Source organism: Doryrhamphus excisus, chromosome 4 (assembly GCF_030265055.1).
Source record: "Doryrhamphus excisus isolate RoL2022-K1 chromosome 4, RoL_Dexc_1.0, whole genome shotgun sequence".
NCBI classification, from domain to species: Eukaryota; Metazoa; Chordata; class Actinopteri; order Syngnathiformes; family Syngnathidae; genus Doryrhamphus; species Doryrhamphus excisus.
Window position 1 is genome coordinate 14,156,120 of NC_080469.1, and position 10,537 is coordinate 14,166,656.

The following is a 10,537-nucleotide window of genomic DNA, read 5'->3' on the forward strand; positions in this document are numbered from 1 at the left end:
TTGTTTCCACATGTGCATGTTTAATTGTTACACCAATAGAAATTAAGATCAGTTGTTGCCATTAGAGCTCAAAGGCTAATAGGTGCTAAAGGATTGAAGATCTTGTCTATAATTCCCTCCTAAGGCATGTGTGCAGCCATTAAGGTACAGTATATATGTGTTAGTGTCTTAGTTTAGTTATTAGCTTTATTAGTCTTATTAGTTATTAGTCTTAGTTATTGTATATTTGTATTATATGACCTGTAATTGATTGTATTTTGTATCCTTTGTACCCTTTTAGTTCTTACGTTGGTTTTGTAATAAATCCATCAGTAAAAGACAAGAACTAGTAGCTGTCTGATAGTTGCACATCCGAGGGAGTTACAACTTTGTTAGCAAACAGTTCAGTAAGCTAAAGCTAAAGAAAGAAGCCTAGCCAATGAATGTCCTGCATGTACTAACAAAACAGCATGTCTTGAAATAAGCATTGTCTTGTTATTTTAGTGTGCGAGTAATATTGGTACAAACACTGCAGTGTAACTACGCAGAATAAGTGTCCTGGCTGGTCTATCAACCTTACAGACCAGTAAAATTTGTAATTAGTACCATCAACTTTTTGTTGTCTTTTGCTCCCCCTATGCTAGTCTAGTGAGCACACACCCATCCAGCTGCTATCTGTGCGCTAAAGTAGGACTTAATGTGGCTTGAGGTTTCAGCTTTCACGTTAATTCCACAGCCTGACCCAACTTTTTTTCTTTTCTTCTTCCCGGGAAAAGGGAGAGAACGTTGCTCCAGATATGAAAAAGGAGGGGGAAATGATCACAAGGGCTGTACATGTCACGGGGAAAATACGCAGTTTGACTTGAAGGTTATTATGTTTTAAGATCTTCTCTTACAGATGCAGAAAAGGAGCAGATGGGCCTCATGCTAAGGTCACGTGTGAAGTTTTACAGTGTGTGGATCCTGTCAGAAGAAGCACAGGCATTGGCAGGAAGCGTGTGCTGTATATTTACATGCCTGCTCGCGTGTGCTGCGCTACACGGGATAACAGTGTGGCCATTATAGCCAGCCATGTGGTTCTGATTACCCGGACAGAGATTAGTGGGAGGGGAGCAGCAGTTTGGTGTCTGCTTTATATACCCCCCTTTCCTTCTTCCTCTTCGCTTCCTCCCACCCCCACCCCCACCCCCACCCGGCTTCTCTGATGTGGACATCCATCAAATCACCCCCTTCACACTCTTCTCCAAATTCTCTGCCACATCCGCCACTATGTCATTACCAGTCTCATCTGTCAGTTGGTATGCGTACGACTTTCATTTATTTGTGGCTGCACAAACAAGTTTGGACCTTCACATATAGATTTGGCGCTCCCTTTTTAAACATTTGCCCTAGCTCACAAACCCATTATAAGGGGACTTTCTGTGTAGTTGGTCCTTGACAATCTGCAAGCTATCCGCAACTGGACTTCAGTTGTGACGCATAGGTGTGGAGTCTTCCTATTTATGTCTAGGTCACAAAAAAGTTATTTTAGTTGTCCTGTATAACAATTGTTCCCTCAAACAACTTGTTAGTGACCACTGTCCACTGTCCCGTGGAATGAAGCAATCTTTTAGGAGAGATGTTAGGACATTGTTACAAGAAGACGATAAGTCAGGGGTAGGCAAATATTTTGACCCGTGGGCCGCATTGAGTTAATAAAATTGTCCAGGGGGCCAGAACATATATTTAAAACACACACACTATTTTATGCTTATAATTTTCCTTGAGGGGCTGCACGGTGGTGGGTGGTTAGCGCACAGACCTCACAGCTAGGAGACCCGAGTTCAATCCCACCCTCGGCCATCTCTGTGTGGACTTTGCATGTTAAGAACGAAAAGTTGGGCAAGAATGTCATCATTTTACACGAATAACGTAATATTATGACATGAAATATTAAAGGAAGAAGACAAAATTTTTGGAAAATTTGTGAAAGGCTAGGAGACCAGGGTTCGATTCCACACATCTCTGTGTGGAGTTTTCATGTTCTTCCTGTGCATGCGTGGGTTTTCTCCGGGTACTCCGGACCAGTCCAGGGTGTACCCCGCCTCTCGCCCAAAGACAGCTGGGATAGGCTTCAGCTCCCCCGCGACCCTCGTGAGCATAAGCAAGAGAAAATGAATTTTCCTTGAATTATTTGTCTAATTTAATCTGTAAAAGTGTTATACTATCAGCTGTATGTTCTGTATGTTTTTTCAGAGCACTTTAAACATTAGACCACGTCAAACTGTGTCATTTAATTTTAATTTTTTTTTATTTATTTTTTTTACTAAATAAGACTTGCAACTCAACTCAACTTGCAAGTCATGTTGCCAGTTTGTATGTTAAAAGTTGAAATACTTAGAAGATAAAGTGAACATATTTTCTACTGCTGCACAACAATCTGTATGTTTCCATGCACTAAATTAGTCAGATTACTAAAATAATCTGTTTTCTCCTTTTTTCACACCGCAGCATGTTGGCCCTGTAATTATATGCTCTCCACTGTGATTACTGGCTGTACGCAGTGTGCCTCCCAAAGATCTAGGTGGCGCTTATGTTGTTTTAGGTGCGGGTAAAGGTTTGGCTTTTCTGGTTGACCTGTTACATCACATATAAACAAAGCTTCTAGGTCAATGTTGTCAAATTTGTTTATTATAAGGGACTTTGGACTTGGTTTTTTTTTTTAGTTTGAAATTCCCCAATGTTGTTGTTGTTTTGGGCTATTTTTTGTACATTCGCTTGCAAATCCCCATTTTGCCTGTTGTTGTTGGCTTGTTTTCAGATAGCTATTCACTTGTTTCTCTCACGAGACCGGGCAACAATGTCTTTCCTGCAAATGTGCATGAGAAGGAATTCGATGCAATATGATGGCTACTTTTTAACCTTTGTTTTACTTCCTCCATTCATATGTACTGTACTCTATGTCTGTAATAGCCACTAATGGTAGACACAATTGTCTCTCTATATCCATGAGTGAGCAGGCAACAATTGAGTTTGTGGCTAAAGTTATATCCACCAAACACAAACACATATTAAGCCTCGATCGCAACCAATCATTGGACTTTACAGATTTTATTTAATCAATCTAATGAAATTGATTCTGATATTTCTGAGGAAAAGAATACTACTACTGTTTTCCTCCTGCCCGGTCAAATGTCCCCATGAGTCACCACTCGGACACGGCTGCCCCAAAGCAAATAGTCGTTGCATGACCCTGCACGAGATGTGTGGCTAAATGACAATGTGATACTATCTTGTGACAAAACAACACAAGAGACTCTTCATAATGTTCTCCTGGAGGCTCAGCATCCAGACTGAGTGAGGAAGATTAACCACACAGTTCATGGACATTTTGGATGAGTAAATTATATATGAAACAGATACAAAGCAATGGTGACTAAACAGTCAGCAACGGAAAGTGCGGCCTGCATGTGTTTTTCAAAATATATATAATTTGACAAAAAAACAAACAAACCCAACAAAACCAAAAATTGATAAATCTGCAGCAATTTTACGAGAATAAAGTAAAAATATTAAGAATAAAAAGTTGGACAAGAGTGTCATTATTTTACTGGAATAACGTAATATGACTTGAAATATTAAAGAAAGAAGACAACATTTTTGGAAAATTTGAGAAAGGCCGTGTGGTTAGCACGCAGACCACACAGCTAGAAGACCCAAGTTCGATTCCACGCATCTCTGTATGGAGTTTTCATGTTCTTTCCGTGCATGCGTGGTTTTTCTCCCGGGACTCCGGTTTCCTCCCACATTCCAAAAACATGCTAGGTTAATTGGCGACTCCAAATTGTCCATACGTATGAATGTGAGTGTGAATGGTTGTTTGTCTATATGTGCCCTGTGATTGGCTGGCGACCAGTCCAAGGGTGTACCCCGCCTCTTGATGGATTTCCCATCGTGAGGATAAGCGGTAAAAAAATGAATGAATGAATGAATAGTTTGCGATAAAAGTTGCATTGTCACAAGAATAAAACTATTATGGGAATAAAGTCATAATCATGAGAAGAAAATTCAAATAGTTTCAAATTAAAATAAATAAAACAGCTGGTATTTTACAAAAATCCAGCTAAAATATCAAGAAAAAATGTGTATGCAAATTAATAAAAAATTAATGAAAATGTGCAATTTTATGAAAAACAATTCTGTGATTATAGATGCATGACCAGCAGCGTGCTTTAGCCGTCTGTGTGCAGCTCTCTAGTTGCTTTATCTCAGGCCGTTTGACCAAGCTAACCACAAGCTAAATTACATTTAGTTGTCATTTCCTGCCCATGCTGTAAACTGATGGGAGTCACTTGGTTGTCTTGGGTAGCAAAGCAGCACCGTTTCATAGAAATGCAACCACAATCACATTGATGACTTGTGTTGCGTACGATCAGCACTTTTTTCTGTCATAGTATAATGTTTCACACCTTGAAAGACACCACATATGCACAGTAAGAATATATCCATGCTTGAATTACTTTTATGAGGTCCAAGAAACATCCTCTTTGTAGCGGAGAGGCTTCTCGGGTTGTGAGATCGTCTCCCAGGATGCACTAGTTTGGAGCGGTCAAAGGTATAGGAGGTGTAGGAGGAAGATTGTCCTCTTTTGGTGATTTTATTTAGGTTATGATGTGGTACTGATGAGACATACATACAAAGACAAATACACAATAAATGATAAGTAACGTAATGTAACTCATATTAGACAAGTATAATGATGAGCTAAAGGCACGCTACACACAGAAATTCAACAAAGAAACCAAGCAAACATGACACTCACTAGAATAACCGTTAGTCATAGTTAGCTTAAATACTGATATTAGCATCGATGAAAAGGGAGCCTAACTTTGTGAAAAGGGTGCCCAAACTACTCCACAGCTCCCACAATAAGCCAAAAAACTCACCTTTATGCATTCACGCACAGCATCAACCTGGTGATATGATGTATGAGGCGCAATATGGCTTAGAGATCTATATATTGTTCAACCGAAAAAACGTCCCGCGCTGTGGTGCGTTTACTGACCGCTGAACACCGTAGGACAAAAGATACTCTAAACCGAACATACAATGCAATGTAAATTATGGGTTTTCTAACAGTCACAATGTTTATGAAATTAATATCAATGCGTTTTCTGTATACTAAGTACCAGAATGTAATCTTGAATACTGCCTGAGAACTAACACTGCACTCTAAGCTGACATACAATGCAATGTAAATTATGGACTTTCTAACGCTCTTAGCTCGTACGTCTGATGGGGCCTTTTAGCTCAACTTGTCCCATTTATGCCGGGTTCTTTGTTGTTTTTCTTTTTTTACACATATTGTGTTATAATGGCAGAAATCCCCAGTATACCTGGTAATAGTCATGATAGTGCAGGGTATGCTGCTTTCCCTCACAAATAAACAACATAAAGGATCTAGTCATCAGAAATAAAAGCCTGACTAGTAGGCAGCCTTTGGTACCTCAGGGGAACAGGAAGCGCTCCCATGAGGAGGCAGAGGTGTTTCAACGTCTGATCTTTTGCCAGCTGTTGCACATTGAAGGCGCTACTGGAAAAGACGCTGTTCCCTACGTTCTCTATTCCACAGACGAGGAGAAAAGGCGTCTTTTTTCCACCCTGTCAGCAGATGTGTGCAACAACATCACTGCTTGGCGTACGCTACGCAATGTAAGCTTGAAAACTGCTGATCCCCCCTCCGTCCCCATCCCTTCCATAACACATATGGGATGCATCCACGTACGCAGAGGAGTCTGAACACCACATCCATTCTTGGCCAATCAACTTTCTTTGGAGATATCAACTGTTTAAATGCTCTTGCGGAGATGTTGAGATGTCTGTGTGTTGATGTCTTGTACTTCTGCATCATTCTAAACAGCATCAAAGATAAGACAGCTCAGAGTCAGCTTCTTTTGTCCCTGGAAAAATAATTGTTATGTGGCTCAGATTGACAAGTATACAGTTCATCATGGGTTTTACTGCCCTCTTGCTGTGACACTATGCGCCTACGTCTGATCCAATATTTGATGATACATAGGAAGATCTGATTTAGGATTTAATTTCCTCATCAGAAATAATATGATAATAACAATAATAATATGAATACATTGAAATAATCTAGTCACCTTCCCATAACCCTCAAATTAACTTTTCAGTAAATCTTTTGGAAAACATTGTATCATGATTAACTGCTATACAAGTGTAAAAAGAAGTTAACCATTGTGAACACATTATCAGATCATCACACACAACTGAAACATGAAACCGCTAGAACCTTGTCCAGCCGGAAGCCGCATATTAAAAAAAGTCAAAGAAAGCAGGGGCCGTTTTTATCAAATGTATTTACATAAATAAAAATGTTATTTAGGGCTGCACAGTGATCGAGTGGTTAACGTGCAGGACTCACAGCTCGGAGACCCAAATTCAATTCCACCCTCGGCCATCTCTGTGTGGAGTTTGCATGTTCTCCCCGTGCATGTGTGGGTTTTCTCCAGGTACTCCGATTTCCTCCCACATTCCAAAAACATGCTAGGTTAATTGGCGACTCCAAATTGTCCACAGGTATGAATGTGAGTGTGAATGGTTGTTTGTCTATATGTGCCCTGTGATTGGCTGGCGACCAGTCCAGGGTGCCTCTTGCCCGAAGACAGCTGGGATAGGCTCCAGCATACCCGCAACCCTCGTGAGGATAAGCGGTACAAAATGAATGAATGAACAAATGAATGAATGAATGAATGAATGAATGTTATTTAAAGACAAAACTTGGGGACAAAGTGGATTATTATATGAATTTTTAGCATTAGCATTAGGGCTTTATCAAGTTACGTTACTCCTTTTTGGTCTCTTTTTTTCTATTGATGCTGTTGTATTTTTAAATTCGTTTTTTAAAAATGTGCCACAAGCCAATAAAAAACAAGCTGCAGACTTGCAAAAGTGTTTAGCTTTGTTACAGTTTTACTTGTATCATAAGTGTCAAAAAGTACCTTAGCTACTGTATTTTACATACCCCTGACCCCCAAAAAACCAAAACATGTAGACAATAGTCAAAAATGGTTAATTTTTGAATTGTACAACCTCAGGCAGGTTTTACTGTACCTGTGTCGTATAATGAAGTGTACAATCGTATTGTTTTGTTAGAGATCAATATTAGAGGTGCAGCTCAAGGCCCCTTTTGATCCTAATTGTGATTGTGAACAGTGATTCTTTTCTCATGTATTAACACATGTTTCTAAGGCTGTCTGAGGCCCCTCCACCCACCCACACCACAGATTTTGTCATGACCAAGCAAAACAATAGCGTTCCCAGTAAAGCGGCAGCCAAGTAACAGCAGTGCCAGCTCCAACATCCACAAGATTTTCCACCAGTCTCAAATCCTGCGGTCTAATAATAGCAAAAAAAAAAAAAAGATATTATTCCCGACAACGGCGCCCACCTGTTGCCTCCATTTCGCCTTAACTTGCTGTCTTCTGCAGACACAATAATGGCACAAAGGTTTGTGGTACAAAATAAAAAAAAACAAAACAAGTCTAAATATATGATAGAGTAATGGCTTCTGACAACTGAGTGATATTATTTTAATGCAATCACCTGTTTGGCTTGACTGTATTGAGTTTTCCAACATGAAAACTATTTTAATGAATAAATGCTGTGCTTTTTACACTTTACGTGTGTTAGGCCCGTGAATGTTTAATGTTTAATCAGACCAATATGGTTCAATAAACCCAGCACCTGTACATTAGTTATTTTTAAATACACAAAGACACTGTTCCTATATCTAAGAGCCAAATTGCATCCATATTTGTTCCATGAAAATGTAACTTGGCTTACAAGATGCATGTCGGTGTGCGTGTGCGTGTGAGAGAGTTCTTCCTGGTACGTCATACTTGGAAGACAACGAGGCTCTAATGCAAAGTTTACTCTAATCCTGCACAGAGGTCCCAGAAAGGGGAAGAGGCGCCTGAGGACTGTTTCTGCATGCAAGCCACCAGCTATAGGCTGCAGTGACATCTTGTGGTTAAATATTGTAACTGCAGAATAAACAGTGGCACAAAATGGTACAAAAATAATGATCCAAAATTATAATTATTATTAATAATTTCCATTAACCAGTCGAAACATTTATTGTACCTTGTTGGACATTTTTTTTCTTTTTATTATTATTATTTATTTCATTGTTTAGCATGGTTCTAGGTTCAATTGCCCATATATTCTACTCACTCTCGCTCTTATTAGAGTGAGTGAGTGTGAATGGTTGTTCCTCTATATGTACCCTGTGGTTGTCTGGCTACCAGTCCAGGGTGTACCCCACCTTTTGCCCAAAGGCAGCTGGGATAGGCTCCAGCATACCTGCGACCCTTGCGATGGCGAGAAAATAGATGATTATAATTATGATTACATTACGAGGAATATATGTATGAATGTGGATGTGTTTTTTTTATTTGTTTTGCTGCATTTAACATGCTGTTATTGTAATATTTCCTAAAAAAATACCACCCCAGTCAAGTGAGCAACTTCCCCGTAATTTGATTAACAACTTGGAATGAACATTGTAAATGGCCACAAACTAAGTCATTAAACTCCTCTGTTCTCACGTTAATCCTCCAGACGCCTCCATCGTTATAATCTGATTAGCTGCAGTCGGTGCAGGGATGCGTCACGGTGTGTGCACGTTCCTATATCCGTGGGATGCAATTTGGATTTTTTTTTTTTTGGCAAGCACTGGAATAATAATGCACTTATCAGCATTTGTTTATGCATCATGCCTTATTGTTTGATCCAATATGCTGTATATAATAATATCAGTAATACATGGAATAGTAGAGGAAGTGGAGTAAGCTATTGTGTAGTTTAGTTTAGTAGCTTAGTAGAGGATGTGTCCGTTTAAGTTCCTCTTGAAGTGGTCCCTTCTTTCTGCTGTTATCGAGTTCCAGAAACAGACCGCCACCTGGATCCTGTCTGTCATCATCTATCCGCCAGAGTGCATTTATAATCTTCACTCTGGGCTATGCCAGAGGAAAGAGAGAGAGGTCCACTCCCTCCACAAGTACCCTTGACCGCTGTCTCCTTGCCCACCCTATCCCAATCCCAGGCTGCAAATAAACATTTGGATTGAGTAATCGGTTACGCCATAGATGGACCAAATCAATATGGACCAAACACAAACAGTGAGTTTGGGCCGCAACATATAAGAAAGGCAATCATTTTGATCACTGTTTTCCAAAGTCAAAGCCGATGTGTGTGAGCCAAAAACACAAAAATAATAGGTCTGCTTATGTGGATGACTACGAAGAAATTGAGCAAAAATGTACTTTTGCATCAGAGTTTCTTGGAAACAACAAGGCAGATAATTATAAGCAGCTGGTGTCAAAACTCCTGAAGTCCTACAAAGCCCTTGGTTGCAATATGGATTAAATTCTTAACCTATTTAATATTTGTCCGTCTGCAATATGTAAGATGTCCTCAAATTTTGCTCACATAACTCTGCTGTTTTTAACTCAATCAAAATTTTTGCTGCATGCTTTAAATGGGGAAAATGTAGCGCCATCTGGTGGACAAATAGGAAAACAAAAACATTGAAAGCCAGCAGTCGTAGAAATTTTGACACAAAGGTTTTTAGTTTCTGTTAAGATAAATACGGAGCTAAAAAGAGCATTTTCAATGTTTTTCCATAGGACATTTATTGCAGGGCTGCACGGCTGAGTGTTTAGCACGCAGGTATCACAGCTGGGAGACCGGAGTTCAATTCCATCCTCGGCCATCTCTGTGTGGAGTTTGCATGTTCTCCCCGTGCATGCATGGGTTTCCTCCGGGTACTCCTGTTTCCTCCCACATTCCAAAAACATGCTAGGTTAATTGGCAACTCCAAATTGTCCATAGGTATGAATGTGAGTGTGAATGGTTGTTTGTCTATATGTGCCCTGTGATTGGCTGGCGACCAGTCCAGGGTGTACCAATTCCTCCCGCCCTAAGACAGCTGGGATAGGCTTAGCATACCCCACGACCTTCGAGAGGATAAGCGGTAGAAAATGAATGAATGAATGAATTGAATGAACATTTATTGCCATGATGACGGCGCCCTTAACCTATTATTTTGTTGCACAATCCTTTGGAGCAATTATGCAATCAAGTGCCTCTCAATGATACTCCTGCACTTGTTGACCTGCCCACTCCTCATGAGCAAACTGCTCCTCCTCTTTTCTTCATAGACCGGGGTTGTGTGAGGCGTGTAGAATAGACCTGAAACACCCACTTGAGTAACCCAACTCCACGCTAGATAAAGAGCTACTATCAGTTTTCCATGAAAACCAGTTGTGAACCAGTTCACTCCAGTCAAATATGAACCCTTTGGTAGCTCTTTTGATCAGTTTTTTTTATCTAAATGTCCGCTTGGACCCTTTCAAACTCCTTATGTCTTACTGTTTAGCAAAGCTGGTATAAATGGAAAATGTACCCCGTGTCTTAGCATGTGATTTTAGCATTATTTTATTGTACATGAACATCTACATAAGACAACATAATCTTGAAAAAATTAGGCATA

The 10,537-nt window shown here is 39.9% G+C and overlaps 1 long non-coding RNA gene across 1 annotated transcript in view; it reads right to left on the reverse strand.

Annotated features, from left to right (window-relative positions):
* The window catches only part of LOC131128378 (uncharacterized), a 10,016-nt gene extending 4,997 nt beyond the window's left edge, over nucleotides 1–5,019 (reverse strand). Inside the window, exons 1-2 of the long non-coding RNA XR_009129635.1 lie at nucleotides 4,905–5,019; nucleotides 4,479–4,637 (exon numbers count right to left, since the gene is read on the reverse strand). This is a non-coding gene — a long non-coding RNA (uncharacterized LOC131128378). The remainder of the gene's footprint in view (nucleotides 1–4,478; nucleotides 4,638–4,904) is intronic.
* Nucleotides 5,020–10,537: the final 5,518 nt, after the last annotated feature.